Source organism: Chelmon rostratus, chromosome 11, assembly GCF_017976325.1.
Source record: "Chelmon rostratus isolate fCheRos1 chromosome 11, fCheRos1.pri, whole genome shotgun sequence".
Lineage (NCBI taxonomy): Eukaryota > Metazoa > Chordata > Actinopteri > Chaetodontiformes > Chaetodontidae > Chelmon > Chelmon rostratus.
Window position 1 is genome coordinate 15,139,676 of NC_055668.1, and position 17,189 is coordinate 15,156,864.

General features: G+C 43.7%; 1 protein-coding gene across 1 annotated transcript in view; it reads right to left on the minus strand.

The window, feature by feature from the left end:
- The window catches only part of lrmda (leucine rich melanocyte differentiation associated), a 202,592-nt gene that overhangs the window by 25,122 nt on the left and 160,281 nt on the right, over positions 1-17,189 (minus strand). The window lies entirely within an intron of this gene.

Below are 17,189 nucleotides of genomic sequence, written 5' to 3' on the forward strand. Positions count from 1 at the left end.
GGCTGTGTGAGGGTAGTCTGACAAATGGCACCAAATGGCTTTAGAGATATCTGGCTATCTTAGTTAATATCACATAATTGAAATGCGAGGTGAAAATGTGCTGGCTGTGCAACTAGAATTTGCTATTGATTGTAGGCACAGTCAGAGGTTCGGGCTAAACAAGTGTGACAAATGCTGCTATAAGACAAAGCGAAAACAGAGGCCTGAATCTCAGAGCATGTTCCCAAACAGGTCAAGAGTTTCTCCTGTTGTTGTTCTTTGGTGCACTTTCAAGGTCCAAAACATCCTCTTCCTTCCCTTAGCCTTTTAGCTAGTGGAGCAGGCAGTTTATCATGACACAGCGATATCTGATGCCTTTGCAGAAATACTTTCCTTTCCTGCAGGAAGGAATTCACTGGGCCTTTAATCATAGCAAGAGACTCAACTGACAAATACATATTAGAGATGGTTTGGAGCTGCGTTTTTCCCCACTTTTATTGTTGTTCCTCTACATGCCCATGCATAACCTTGAGAAATGGAATGGTCTGCACTGTTAAATGGAACCATATTCTTCATGGGCAAAGAGAGCACTGTGAATTGAAAACGATCACATAATGTGCTTTCAGATAGCATCTCTGAAAGGCATTAAGGTCTGGCCAGCATGTGTCTCACATTACACCAAAGGGGAAAATGGCAAAATAAGCCTATTTTGAGACCTCACTACATGTATGCTTGTGGACCGTGCTTTCGAAAGAAACAGCCTGGAATAGAAATATTGTTTTGACAGCAGACCTGCTGCTCTCAGCCTCTGGAGTGGCTGAAACCTGTTAAGAAATATCACAGATCACTCCCTGCTTGTATGCTGCATGGAATGTGCAATGCATGAAGTAAAACAACCCAAAACAAGAACACACTGTACTCAGTAAAAACTGACATGCCCCATTTGAGGAAAAACAATCAGGTAGTCATACTTTATATTTTCTTTCACTATAGCTGCGGCAAAATGGATACTGGAAAGGACCAATGAGAGACCCTGAATGTACATACCTCCTATCTACAAAAAAGTCTCTTTATTACCCTGATTAAGCATTTTGCCATTTGGTTTTGGGGATATAATTGACATCGGCTTTCATAATGGACACACAAAGAGTCTGTCTGTGACTATTATTATAAGATATCAGAGCAACTCAAGCATTAAGACAAGAATTGTGAGTCCTCTCTATTTGATCTACCTCCATGGTCGTCTGAGCCACCACACAGTTGCGCTCCTGCTTGCCTCATTTCCTGGCCTGCTTGAAAGATCACAAGCCTGGGCCTCTTCTAGCCTGCTTGGCCCCTAAAAGTCCCTCCTAATCCTGCTGCTTGCGCACAATTAATCTTCCTAGTTGCCACATTATTAACAGCACCACCCACAGACTATGTTAGGGGTGCGTTGGAGGAGGAGGAGGAGAGGGAGGACTGCTGGGGTTTGCTGGATACTGGATAGAGCCTCAGGCTGCCTCCACACCCTGGTTTTAGTCCTACGGGACGCCCGTCACCTTGCTTTCAGTATCACCACCCACCCAGTCCCCGTGCTATGCATGACACCACCTCTTCACCTCCTCAGTATCATGCCTGCTGATCAAACAGCCAACCCATTCAACATCTGTGGTTGTCACTTCCCGTCTTATCCAGCACAGCCATTTTACCCCACCCACAGAACATCAATCAGCCAGCTTTCCCGTGCCCCGATCCTCCCTTTTCTCCACTCAGACCTTCCTCCGTACCTCTCCACATGTGCACTCTTTCACTTTACTCAATGACCTGTCCTGAGGATAAGAAAGCGGCAATGCTTATGATAAGAAAGCACGTGGAACAAATGAAGAGAAATTTCTCTTTTGTGCTTGCTTTATGAGGGCTGATGGATTGATGACTGGTTATTTTGAGCTTCATACAAATAAGCTACAGAGAAGGGCTATAAGACTGGTCTTTGCTTAAAAAATATTCCAACCATTAACAAATGCATGACAGAACTCTAAATTGTTTTAATAAACACAGAATGCAACACGACTGAAATTTAATTTAAAACAATATCCGACAATACATTAATAACTGATACTTAGCTCTTTCCAACTACTAGATAAGAACTATATAATACATTTTTGGGTATGTTGAATATGGCATCGTATTATTGCTCCTAGGAGCTTGACAGGACCTCCAACAATAAAGTGACACAATTTCCTCCTTTCCTTAATTTCTTGAACAATATGGAAGCTTTATACGTGCTGAATACAGTGTTTGTTCATACACAGCTCAGCCCCCAAAGGTCTAGAATGACAAAAATAAAAAAGTAGTGATTGTCTCATGATGTCCTCACATATTGTATTCCTTTCATGTGTTCAAAACAAGCGCTTTATCTACGCTCCTACTCTTTTTATTCCCCCTTTTCTGCATGCCTCCTCTCTCTCCCCGTCTCTCGTTTTCTAAAGTCGTACCTACACTGAACAGAGGGAGGTGCTGCTGTGTCGTCTATTTAAGATGCTCCCGGACCCCCTTTTTTCCTCTCTCCCTCTCTCTCGGTCTCTCTGCTGTCCAGATTAGTCTGCTCATCAAGCTGAGCATTGTTTTAATTTGCCGGGCCCGGGGCATATGCTGAGTGTTCACATCATTATTGTCTCTGTGCAATGTGAGTTATCACCACAGCTTATGATAATGCGGCACAAATTTACAGGCTGGGGAGCACCATGGATTCTGTGATAATAAAGGGTGGACAGAGGGGAGTGGAAAGAGGGAGAGAGAAATGAAGAAAGTGTGTGTGTGTGTGTGTGTGTGTGCGTGTGTGTGTGTGTGTGAGCGAGAGAGAGAGAGAGAAATGGGTGGTGGCAGAGAGGGGAAGCTCTGTTGGATGTCATTATGAAAGATGATTCCCGTACTGGATAATACATCACACCAGTGCTGTCTGTCTTCTCTTTTTTTCTGTGTTGCTATGCGAATAAATGCTGATAAACCCAGAGGCAATAGTGATTATTACTTCCAACATATCACCATGAGAGAGGGGAGCAGGAGGAGAGAGACAGGGGAGGGATGGAAAGACAAGAACAGCAAAACACAAAGAGAGCCACATGGAGCACATAACCACCTCCACAGTGGGGTTCCTGAAAATATGAGATACTGAGAAGTGAGTCGGGGAAGGTTGACACATATCGAGATGTTTTTCAGATGCAACTGCAACAAAGTTTACAAAGTTTTGCAAGCTTGGCTGTCGATTTCAAATCTTGATGGGTGTTACATTACAGGACATTACTCTGACATTAACTCCTCTAGAGACATTTCGCTGGAATGTGATTGTGATGTTGGCTGCCACGGTGTGATGTGCGAAAGCACATCAAATAACTGTTTTGCACTTTGTTGCACACACTGTTTTCCCCTCTTGCAGCCTGGCTCTAAGTTCTCACTCCGACCGGCTCATCCTGACACAGGTGGTTCCTGCCTTGCCTCACCTCCCCCTCCCTCCTTAAGACTGACCAGCAATACAATCTAATTACAGCCGCGCTACAGAGGGAGACCAGTGTAAACACCAGCCCTTTTTATCTCCTTATACATCTGGACAAGTAGACAAAGTGCTAAAAGGAAATAAATGTGGCCTGACAGCCACATCAAAGAGTTCAGCCAGAGGCTTACTGCTACTTAGGGCACAGGAATGTTGTTGCTAAGCATCAGCCCGCAACCTATCAGGGTGCAAAGAGGGCCCTGTCCTGCCTCAGAGAGGGAAAAGGGGAAAAGAGAGAAACGAAGAGGAGAGAGAGGGAGGGAGGGCGAGGGGAGGGGGGCTGACATTGAGGGGAGGCTAGGGACTCAAGGAGATTTTTGTAGCTTAAAGCAATTGTTGGAAGAAACAAGCCTTCTGTTTTGTTTTCTCTTGACACCATTTCTGCTTTTTGTGCTTGCAAAAGACATGTATAAAAATGTCTTTTGATATGTTTTCTCTTTGGGTCTATATCAAAATATTTCTTTTGTGTCTGTGCATGGAACTTTTTTCGCGTCTTGTCTCTGTAAACTGGTGCTGCCTTCTGATCATGTTAGAGATCAGAGGAGACACAACTTGTGAACTTATTTGAGTCAACATTTAATGCTGGCATGACACGTTTATTTCTTCACTAGATGGATTTTTTTTTTTTTTACGATTCATGTCTGATACTTCTGAAGTTAGGGGTTACGAACAATACAACACTTTTAGAAATAAACAATGAAAAAGGAATAAGTAGCTGCAGCTTGCAGCGTCTTACAGCATGTAATGGCAATGATGAAATAAGAAATGCTCTCATTCACTGCCGGAGATTGTGCCCCTTATATATATGCACACACAGGACAAGGAAAAAAAATCACTTGTGCTGGTTGAGGTAGAAGTATATTTTGCAAGCAATAATCACAACCTGTGCAGCAGAAGGTAGAAAAGTTGTTTAGCCTTTGAGATCCTTTTTTTTCTTTTATATGTATCTGGCCTTAACGAGTGCGGCTCACTGGACTAGAGAAAATATATCGAGTCTTATATTGCGGTTGTGCATGAAAAGCATTAATTCTGTTTTCTTAGGTAATGGCAGGGGGAAGAGCATTTGATGTAATGGTGCCTGCACTTGTGGGTAGTACAGCAGTCTTTGGCTCAGCAGGACGACTGCTGAGCGTGTGTTTAATGATTTACCAGTTCTACTCCAATGAACTTGCTCTGAGTAAATGTATCATATGATCACTGATCACAAGAGCAACTGTTCAGACGTTTCGCTCGGGGCACGAGGCACACGGAGCGAACCAGCAACAGTGAACATCGCCGTTTTGTGTACGGCTGAGCGTCAGACAGGCAAAGGTTGAGTGCTGCTGGACGTTAATCACCCGTAGCGATGACTCATAGATGGTAATAAGGCTGTATTTGTTTTTAGGTTGAAATTTAAGGAGTCATTCGACCTTTTCTTTGAGTGTCTTGCGGAATAAGTGTGGGTGATTTAAAGCGGAAATGTAAGCCTACATTACAGGTACACAGTACAATTAGCTTTAGGCTATTTCTTATTTTGGTCTGGTATGACCTTTCCATTGGTACGGCTTCAGAAGTACAGAGTTACAGCAAAGTTACAAAAAATCCAAAAAGTTGCATATATTTGTTAAAACACTGATTAAATGTCTCATTCAAACTTTTATACAAAACATCACTGATTGTTTCATATATTTTCATAAGTACAGACAATTTCTTTTATCTCCAAAACAGGAGAAAAAAGGAAGATGTGAATGTTCTGATCTACCTGTGACAAAAATCATTTTTGTCAGAGTTTTGCCTTATTTAACTGGTGTGAAAAGAAATATTTTCATCTTTCCTGCGCGAACTATAAACTACACAAACACACACACATACACAGAACCACAGCAAGCAAGGAGTGTGACATATCATGAGGCTTTCTGTTCTGATTAGGGGCTGTAGCTAACGTCAGGGCTGTTTTCTAGAGTGTTGGATGTTTAATAATTGAAGACTCTGAGAGCGGGCCTGTCACACCGGCTTGTCTAGAATGTTTCCTATGCAATTAGACGCTGAGAGACATTTGAAGAGGACCCACAAAAAGAGGCACAAAAAGTGACATGTGAACTTAAAGGAAATTAGCTCTTCACACGAGTGAAATGTGAAGGTTACTTAGCAATGCTTAACTCAGACTGCGGCTGTGTGAAGTGTGTGTTTGACTCAGCCTCGCTGCGAAGATACGAAGACTGCGATTTTCTTTACTTTGAGCCGGCTTCAGTCAGTAAGATCACAGAGGGAATGAAAACTAATTTTGACTCAAGGCATACGGGAAGAAAAAAGAGGAAAAAAAAAACCTGAGATGTGTCGAAATAATGAGATCTCTTGATGTTTTCTGGGAAGATATGGGATGATGCAGACAGATGCGCAACTCACATCTTCACCCAAGGACACAGACACACACAGACACACACAGACACAGGCACTCACACACACACACAACTAGGGAACATTTAATCACAACCTCAAAACACACACATTTGCATGTGGGCATGCACTCACGTTAAAAAAGCTCTCTCACACACACACACACACACACACACACACACACACACACACACCGTCTCACATTATCTGAATGCATGAAACACTCATGCACATGTACTTACATACACAAACACAAACTGGTTAGTTGATTAGTGCAGATGCAGACTTGTATGATGTAAATACAACAGAACCACAGTTATCCAAATTTCAGAACTCAGACCTCAGCTCAATGCAAAATGTTCAGCGGTATGAATTAAAAAGACAAAAATAATTCGGCTTGTTGTTTGTGTTTTCACACCTAATTTCTAGGAATCATTTTGATATACTTTTGATTTTTAATTAGGAACTTTTGAACCGGTTACAGCGCTTATTTCAAGATGAATAAACAACACCAAAAACATACATACTGATAATAATTAAGCGACTGAACATTAAATTCCTTTTTATTTCCATTTGAAAACATTACATGAGAACCTGTAAACACAGATCATTAATAAGCTCCCTATTCATCTCTGCTCGCCTCCAAAGCCCTGACAACCTCTCGCAAGAAATTTCCTCCATCCACATCGCCATGATAACACTGTCATCCTCCACACCTATCATAAGTCACAGGCAAACGACCCAGATCCTCCGTCGCGAGACAGAACCCTCTGCGGGCCTGTAAGCTGTATCATTACACCATGTCATCTTTATGGCACGGAGCAAAGCCCAGCTCTCTAATTACACTCTGCCTACTCCATTTACCCAGACAGGGACAGAGCAGCAGGCAAACAATGCATTAAAAATGGAGTGCCTCCCCCTGCTCTATGGATGCCTGTGTTGTTCCGCCGGTGGCCGCCGTCGTCGTCCCCTGGTTGTTGTTGTTGTGCTTGTTTCTCTAAAAGCTGTGGAGGGGAGATAGCAGAGGGCCCACGCCACCGTGCCTTCCCCTCCACGACTTCCCCACCTCCTTTCTTCTTCAACCCTTCCCTCAGAAGGACTTATGAAGGTGAGTGGCTATGTGACAGGCCAGGAATAAAAGAGACAAACCAGGGATAAAAATTAAATAAAAAGTAGCTGTCTTAAACAGTAATTGCACTCCTTTGCTGAGCATGCTTTCAGATATATAAACCTGATTTACTGTCGGCGTTGCTGCCACAAATCAGAGGGCCCTCTGAGAAACACTCGTGCTATGAAATTGTTTAATCTCATCAAGTTCTGCTTTCACAGCAGGCCATAAATCACATAGTCTTTGTTATCATAGACCTCCATGAGCGCCTCTGAGGCAGGCAATGGATCGTGGGTATATATAATCTTGACTGCACAAACAGCAGGGTCTGAGCAGCCTGAAATACTTTCATATTAGCCGCGGTGCAGCTGGCGGAACACAAGCGCCCTGATGGATATCTCATTTCCTGCGCTCTGCATCTATTTCGAGCAAATTATTACTGCATAAATTTCTTGTCAACAGAAACGGCCAATTAATTAAGTTAAAAACGCACTCGTGATCACATCAACACACCAAACAGGAGAGCCGGGGCAATTTTCCGCTAAGTGAATTTACCGCAGGGGTCACTGTAATGAATGATTTTAAACTTTGTCATAAAGTCGCAGACAGGCCAATATCTACACGGGAGCCGCCGCGCGGGCTAACCCGCGACATATTTGCATGAGGTATATTTATGTGAAAATGCTGGAGGACGACAGCCAGGTCGAGGAAATAAAGTTTACAGCGGCGAAACAAAATGTCCGCCACCCTCTGCCTCTCTGCTATTTCATCAAAGACGTACAAGAAGGATTGGATAGAGATCACAGAAGCACCTTTGCCATTTAAGATACAACATATACACATTTAACGGAGCTTGCAATCTGAATGAATTATTCATAATGTACGAGGGGTTGGGTGTTTGTGGGGGTGGCGGTTGTTTATTCAGCTTGGGCCGTTTATCAGACAGTGAGGATCCCACGGCGGGGATGAGCTCGGAGATTTATCTGTGTTTGGGCTCCAAAGCAGATAAATCAAGGGGTGTAATCATGCTCTGAGTGGCCCAGCTGTGACCCCGTGGTGAACTAATGACACAGGGATATCTAAGCCCCTTTTCCTGTTTCTGGGTTAGGCCCTTAGGTTAGTCCCCCCGTCACACACCGAGCTAAAGAAAGACACGGCCGCACAGAAAAACCAAGGGGAAACTTAAGGCCCTTCATGTCCCTTTGTCCTGTTTACACAACAGCGCCGAGCAGGATTGTTCACCCGCAACTAAAAATAACAGTGTCGGAACAAAGTAGCAGCGGAGGGCTACCGTGTAACAATGTTTGCTCAAACAATAGCAATGAGTATCGATTGCGAGCGTACACGTAGCGAGTTCACGAGCTGCTATTCACAACAGTCAGTGTAAAAGATACTGCTGTTTGGCCGAGGATGTCTCCCGTTCCCTCCCAGAGCAAAGGCTTTCTCCTGGACTGAGCCTGCTCTGATTTATCATGTCTTCTGCTAGCAGGCTGTCCGCTGATTAAGCCAGTGGAACTTTGTTTCGCTCTCCTCTCTCTTTAATCTGTCTCTCAGCGAGATAAATTAGCCAGTGCCGTGCCAGCTCCTGCTCTCTTTACCTCCCCTCCCTCTCTTCCTCTCTCTCTCTCTCTGTCTGCTCTTCCCTCTGTTTATCTTTTCTGTCTGTCACACATTGAGAGGAGAGCAGACACATCTGCTCCTACGCCGCTGCAGGAGATAGGGCCGGGCTACATCCCCGGTCAGATGTAGCTAAGAGTGTCTGTGAGTGAGAGCGGGAGAATGAGTGTGTTTTTCCTCTCTTTTTCTCTCCTTGACAACATTCTGTCAAACAATCTCCCTCTCCTTCGCCGGGCTTATGCTCTTTGTTGTTAGCTAATAAATCAGGGAGTATTTATGATCTGCAATCCCTATTCTTAGTCTTTTAATGGCGACACGTTTGTGGGTGAATTAAAGCTGGGTTTTATTCACTAGGCTGTGGGCCAAAGTGAGGCCTGGGTGCCTCTGCTTGTGAATGTTTTCCCTTCTCCACTCTTGCCCGGGTGGTAAATCACACTCATTGTCAGGCCGTGCTAAGTTAGTATGCGTCATTGGGGAGAGCAGGAAGCACTGGGCATAATTCTGTCCATCAGTTTAATTTATTGTATCGGTAGCTTTGTAATCTCCGCCCCATAAATTATAGGGACTGACAGACAAGAATTTGGTTTTAAAGGCAGTGTTCATCAGGATTTTGGCCGGCTACGTTCTTTATTTCTCTGTCAGCTTCCTGCTCTCATACTCAGCCATGAAAAAATTAAAACCTCTCCCTGTAAGGGCTACAGCACTGTGCCATATCCAGTGCTATTTCTCCAACTGGAATGCAGACGTAATATTTTTGTCAGGTTATGATTTATAAGACTATTAAGAGTGCTTGTTAGAAATGAGAAAAGAGTCAAAAAAAAAGAGGAAGAAAGACAAAGAGAGAAAGGGGAAGATAGAGAAGAGGGGGTTCGAGGACGTGACCTTGTTTGGAGGTTTTATTTCAGGTGAAATATAAAACCCAATACAAGGGCACTGCTGCAGCATCTGCTTTGCAGATAGTGCACTTGGCTCCCCTTCCATGCCAGTGAATATAAATCAGGCGAGGCATCTCAATGCTAGGCCTGACTTCTAGAGGCCAACAAATCTTTAGCATGAGATTAAGGCCTCAGTGGAGTCATCTATCTTTGGGTGATAGAGGAAAATATCAGAGCACTCTATGGGCAATATGGTTTCACTGAGTCAGGACTGATGTGCACTAGAATGTACAGAATGCCATGTGTAATGGTCTAACAATTCATTATTCTCATACACTGTGAACTGCTTTCCACAGCGAGGCTGACGAGATGGCTACAAAGAGAAAAAAGTTGCCGGAATAAAAACCATTAGCTAATTATTTCAGAAAAACAACCAGAAATGTAATGACATTACAGACAAAATATCAATATTGACATATGATGCATCTCTTCACAAAAAAATGAGGATAATACTCATAGGAATATAATTACCCTCTTGTATTTTCCACAGTATGTAAGCAGGACAAAAATAGTGAACTACTGAAGGTATTTTCATTTAATTGTAGTAAATGTAAATGGTGTCAGCTGCTACGTGTCAACAACAAAGACAAGCAGACCAAAGCAAAGCTGCCAATTATCCTATAAAACATGCATATCTTTCAAAGCATGGGTCTCTTTTGTGGGTTTAACCTACCAAAGGCAACGGGCGGTTTACAAGATGCTCGCTCAGTGGATACAATTGTGCTTAGCATGAAAGGGAACACAGACTGCGAAGACCTAACAATGAACCATATCTCCCTGTAGCCTTTTCAACGCGCTGCATTTACATATCAAGCCACTAGCCTGATATGTAAACACATTCCATCAGATGCCGCCATCGCAGCCAATGAGAGCCATTTCGATCCCCCTATAGCTCACACGCTGCGCAGCGTTAGACAAAGGGAGAGCGGCCTGAAAGAGACATCTCATGTCATCACCCAAGAGAGATAATGGAATTGTTATACATCCTTGATCACAGACACTCTCACGGCATCTTGCTCTCTTTTTCACTTATTCTTTGTCTCAGTGCTCTTAAAGTCTCTCTATCGCTCTCGCTCTCTCACAAATGTGTGCACGCACGCACACACACACACACACACACACACACACACACACACACACACACACACACACACACACACACACACACACACACACACACACACAGCGCACAGCACACGAGTGAAAAATTCCAGCACACTTCAGTGCGATAGCTCCTCTTCTCTTTCAGGGTTTCATCTCAATAGCTTTTTTATCTGAGGACTTCAATTTGCAAGCCTAGCTGGAAGGCAGCTCCTCCTGATATGTTAATTGCAGGGTACTTAAGCGCTAAAAGATTAACATAAAACCCTTTGGAAACAAGCTAATAGTTTATGATAATTCGTGCATGGCCTTTGTCTGTCTATCATTACATTGCCTCTAGCGGTAATTTTATCAAGGGGCTGTAAAATATCATTTAAACAAGTTCACTTTCAGATAATTAATAGTAGAAACTGTACTATTCAATTGAGCCACACTGGCACCATTAACAATATGGCAACTAAGCTATAATTAAAGTATTTTATTTTATTAACCTATTCATAACGTTGTGTAAATGATGACACAGAGACACAGACAGGCTTTTTTTTTTTTTTTTGCTGAAGCACTGTCACCAGGGCAATTACTGGAACCCAGGGTTGTCTCCTCAGTTAGCAGAGCTGATTGAAGCTTTTAAATTAGCAGGTGGGTGCATGGCTAGCATACCTCCCACACGCAGAGAGAGACGGCGCACATGCAGGAGTCGTGCACACCGGCACGAGGAATCTGCTGAGCTGACAGACTGGAATTTGTGCTGTTTGCCAGGACTGCGAGATTTAGATTGAGACAAAGGTTTTAACCTGGATTTGAACCTGCGCTGGGCGAGATGAAAAGATTCAAAGGGAAGAGAGGGAGAAGATCACAGCGGAATGATCTCGCTCAGCAACACCTAACTGATATACTGCCATGCTGTGGGGGGGTGCGCTGACAGTCGGCCCCCTTGATTCAAAAATAAAAAATACACCATTATAACTATTATAAATTAGCCAAGCAGCTGTCAGTAGAAACCATAGCACACATCCATCGCCGTCTGAAATTTCTGAGCACGGCTGTGTAGGATGTGTGTAACGGTTGATGCAGGCATGCTTGTACAATGCATGTATGCTGTGCTTGTCTGTGAATGTATGTGCGCTTGATAGAGACACATTGGCCCCTTCACACACATGCGCATGCACAAACACACTTTCAGACACACCATCCCTCTCATGAATAATACAAAAACCCCTTTCACCAAACAGCTCAAATAGCTATTCATTCATCTGCATACCTGCAGCCTCGCAAAATGATTGGCCCGCCATTACCACTGGAAAAAAAAAAAAAGAAGAGAGAGAAATGTTCCCCAAACAATTTGCTTCAAAATGAGACAGGAATGATTCTGTTCTTTTCAACAACGGGGACAGGCCCCTGTGCATAATGATGTTAGCGTAATGGGGTGACAGATAGACTGGGAGACCATGACATTAGCATGAGAGACGCACCAGTGAGCAGCCGCTCAACTGTGGTCTCAGAGGGCCCTCAAACATACACTCTCAACATCGTTTGTCTCACAGCTCTACGAGCCTGACAAATGAAGACGCGCCGTGTTTTATGCCAAGCAATATACCATTCCACTATAGCAAACACATGACTTAATGACAGAGGGGGACCTGTCTCTGCATTACACAAACCCACTATCTCTTGTCTTATTAGTGAAGAATAGCCTCATTCATGGTTGGATGGAGAGCAGGGACACAGTGTCCGCCTTAAGGATATTAGATGACAACATTTACAATTAAAGGCACAGAAGTTTGCTGAATTGAATAATCAGAGGCAATAACCAATTACGTCTTTAGAAGGAGTCTTTTCAACAGGTTACATGCTGAAAGTGAACTGAAACCACAGCTTTGCTCAGTCGAGATCGGACCTACAGTAGAAGCTATTTCCAGGCCTAATAAACTTAAGGCAGGCGTGACAGTCAGGTAGAGAACACCACTGCGGGACTTTACATCTTTATCAGTGTGACAAATTCCCAATCCAACCTTTACAGATTAAAGTTACAACCGCATATCTGTTTTACCGGGTGTGAAGAGGCATGGGAAGACATTGGAAGGCTAATCAGCAGTACACACTGAAAATTGCACTACTCTAAAATCTAATCTCAGAAATCTGAACATGGCAATATTTTTTCCACATGGCCTTTACCAGCAGAGCTAACTGTCAGAGTCTGTTAAAGCTAACAATATTTGATTTTTTAAACTGCGGAAGCGTCTCAAAGTGAGGGGAATGTAATCACATGTTCATAAGAAGCGATGCGCAGCATATAACATGCTGTCAAAATGTAGATGCTGCTGCATGAGCCGCAGCCTAAAAATGGTAGAGGTCTGACAGGCCCGCCGTCCACGGCACGACACTGTTGAAGGCTGAATGCCTCCTGTAAACATTTATCTTCCCTGTGAGTGTGTGTCTGTGTGTGGTGCGGCCCGGCGACAGGAGCTTCTCTGAGGCTTTATCTGCGGCATGACAAGACAACCTGTAATATACGAGCATCTGGAGCTCCTCTTCAAACACAGCCTTATCTCACGCCAAACATTCCCCGAGGCCAGAGCAGAGCAAGACTGGCCCAGACCAGACCAGACAGGACCTCACACCGTCTCACCGTATCCCACCCAACCCGCGAGTCGAGTGCCGAGCGCACAAGCTGGGAACAGTCCATCAAAGTGCATGTGTGTGTGTTTACAGCGAGTGTTCTATGAGCGCAGCCTCGACAGCTGAGAACAACAGTGTGACATTATAGTGACGGAAATCATCTGCTCAGAGTTTTTCTTCCGTCCTGCTAATCGGGCTAGAGGTTAATGGTGTTGCACTCAACACAAATGGACACGATCCCTCTTCATCCACTGACTTAAACATAACTGTTGAGACTAGAACTAAACACCAATCACTCATGTTACTGTTTGGGGGAATTTATTTTACATCAATCTTAAGATAAATAGTGAAGGCCATTACAGATCTTTCAGAGGGCAACTTGAATGAGCTGCATGCTATCACTTTCAAAGTGAGTGATAGCTGCATTCATGGGTTGTTAGAAAATCTTTAAAACAACTTTATCAAGACCACTGGGCTGTTTTACAACTGCTTCACCCCCCTCACCCCCCACCACCACCACCACCACACACACAGAGAACCACTCTGAAAAGCCACGTTTCCACCCAAAGTACCCTAAAGTACTCGAAAACTACTTTTCAAGGAACTGCAAGGTTCCTTCAGCCCGCTGTTGTCTGCATTTCCATGGTGGTCTCAAGACCCACAAAGATCGAGCAAGCAAGTCGGCCAACGTACGAATTTTACACAGCGTTTTTCCAATTCCCGCTGGACTGTGCGCTTTCTTTTGTAAGTCCACGTTGATGCGTCGAAGCATCATGAACAAAAACCAAACTGGTTTGCGGCTGCAGACTTTTAAAAATAGTGGCTGAAATAAAATGCTGCGAGTACTCGACCAATCCGGAATGTTCAGCGCTACAAGCCCCACCCCCAAACTTCCTGTACTTTTGTAAAGTACTGCTCATTGGGTAAAGTTCCTGCAGTAGAAATGTGGCTAAATTGCATCTTATGTGCTTAAAACACTGCAAACATTAAAAACAAGCAAGGCGAGTTTCGCTGCCCTGAGCAGTCTCTCTCTCAACAAAATCACTCTGGTGTTCGGTGAAGAAAGTGTGTGAAGAGAAGGCAGCCCAGTTAGGAAGCTCCATTCTTTTCTCTGTGTTGTGTGCTCCGCTCAGACCGCTGCCTTCAGCCAGCCTATGGGGGGGATGTAGACATGCCCCTCTCTGGGGCCTGTACATACGGCCTGTGCCTCACTTCAAAGAGAGGCCATGAGGGCAGCGTACTCCCCCTCCAACTCCGATCCATTCGGCTCACAGCTGATTCCTCTATGTGTGTGAATGTTTATGTGTGTCTCACTTTGACTCTCTCTAGGCCCCTCTAGCTTTCATTTCAGACCGCTTTCTATCCTCTTGTCTTTTGTTTTTTTTTTCTATCTAGAAGATGGATAAAGGAAGACATGGAAGTACAACCCGTAGCTTGTGTGTGGGTGAGCGCGTTTGTGTGTCTTTCTTTGATGTCTGATAATGAAGGGCAATACTGTGCAATCTCTAAACATGCTGTCACACAAGCCCTCGTCATGACTCGCAGCTTAACGGCAAGCATAGTGATATAACTGTGAAATGGGAGCGTTCGGCAAAAATCACAACAAAGGGCTGTATCGCTGACCTCCGCATACCTTGTGACCCGTGAACAACACTGGTGCGAAAAAGACTAAAAGAAACATAGGGAGGAAGGAGTGTGTGAGAGAGACAGAGGAAGTGCATTTGAAAAGGAGAGTGAATGCTGGGGAGAGCAGCTGAGCTCACTGGCTGTGGCACAGGGAGGTCTGGCCTTTACAAATGCCTTCTTTTTTGATCTCTTCATCCAGATGAAAGAGCAGCAGCGGGCAGGATTACGCGGGACAATCACGCTTTCTCCCCAAACCATGACTTGATCGGCTTTTACGAGGGCCCTAATCATTTTCAATTAAGCATATTTTCTGACATCCTGTAATAGCTACAGCGCCGGTCTTAAACTCTCCCGCCGGCCCAGCGCTCCCCTGCAGCCCCCTTCTTGCTAAGCCTCTCATGCTCAGACCGCGTGCCTGTAGTGTCTGCTGACAATCTGAACGGGCCTGAACTGCAACTTGTTGTTAAGGTGCCAAATAACCCACTTACCAGATGCTTGACGAGGATGTTTTTCGGTTTGCTTTGACTGAATGTGCTTTTGTGTCAGCGAAGCATTAAATTAGTGTTGTTTGTTTGTGGAAGCTTCTGGGAACCTCCTCAGTTTTTCCTTTTGGTATGATAATCGATACCTAACCCAACGAGCATAAGGCACACAAGGAATTACTGTGTACCAATGCACTTTCCACAAATCCACTGGTTCATAAAATTAATCCTGACATTCAGCATGGTAAAAGCGCATGACAACATCCTCAAATGCAGCCTCTTAAGAAGTAAACTGTACTTGTAATGTCACAATGATTTCATCCATGACAGCTTAGCTGCCCTCTGTTCATTCACCAGGTGCTTGAATCCAGTCAAACCTTGGATCCATGTCTCTCTTGAGGGACTCCAGGTCTCAAGGACTTGACTGGAGAGACAGCACCATTAGGCCCTGGACCAGCCCCAACCCTGACAACCGCTCACAGCTGGCAATGCCAGGCAGAGGAACGGGTCTCCTTTTCTTCAGTTTAGTCAGAGAGAAGTGAAACAAATGTCCATCACTCACTCACTCAGTACCCAGCAGGGTGGCTAGCTTTATTTTGAGGACGAACAAGCAGGGATGGAGAGACAGAGGAAAAACAGCATTCACTCTGAAATGAACTGGGGTAGATGTGACAGCATGAGAGCTGGTGGTGCTTCCGCTAAGATGTTACAGGATGATCTGAAAAGTTATGAGACTCAAAAGGATGCATGATTTCAAATGAAAGATTAAATAAATGGCAAACCTAAAGTAGTCTGATTAAAACTACTTAACTGTTTTGTAGGAACAAATGCAAGATGTGCCCTGACGCTTGTCCCAAATTAATACTACAACCTGTACGTTGTACAGAAAAAGCAGCAGCGGGCAGGATTACGCGGGACAATCACGACAATCAGTACATATATATATATATACTAACTACTAATATATATAACAAGTAATATAACTATAATATAAACTAACTACTGTAGTTATAGACTAACTCCAAAAACAATATACTAGAATTTTTTGTGCTAACAGGAAATAATACAATACAGACACAGATGGATGTCAATCAAACTGCAGATGCTGACAGTTTAACTTCACAAAGAGAAAGCAACAAAGATTTGAATGAAATGTTTTGTTTGTTGTTTGTTTTCTGTACAGGAGTTGTCTCGCAACCATCCCAAACGTAGTTCTTTGCAGCTGTGAGTAGCCCCTCCTGTCTGCACTGCATTGTAATCTACGACTAAAGTGAAATTAAGCATTTTTATTAACATGCATGTGACTTTTTTTCCCATGTATCATACATTTTGTCACTTTTCCGGTGTGAACTCATTACATACTCAAAATCTGCTTAAAATGAGTGTGTAGTGAGCAACTGGGACACAGTCAAGGACACTATTGGCAGACAGGCAGGATGTTTTACAAAGATTTAATACTTAATTACCAGTGATCGCGATTAATTCATTTATTGCATAATGGAACGACTGTTCCCATAATGTCGGCACTGATTTATTATGTATTATTATTATTGAGACACAGCTTAAAAAGTAAGCCTTTATCAAACCTCGCCCCAAACATAAACACTTTCCCCTGTCAGGAACAGCAAAACATTCTTGAGTTTCCCGTTACTGTTGATGTGTAAAGTTAATAAAAACATTGTCTCTGTCTCACAGGCATGCACACACACACTCAGACACACACACACAAACATTGATCTGGCATAGTTTTGAGTCATGTCTGTCTGCCAGTGACTGTCTGTCATTATAAGCTTTGATAATATCTAATAGTGTCTTCA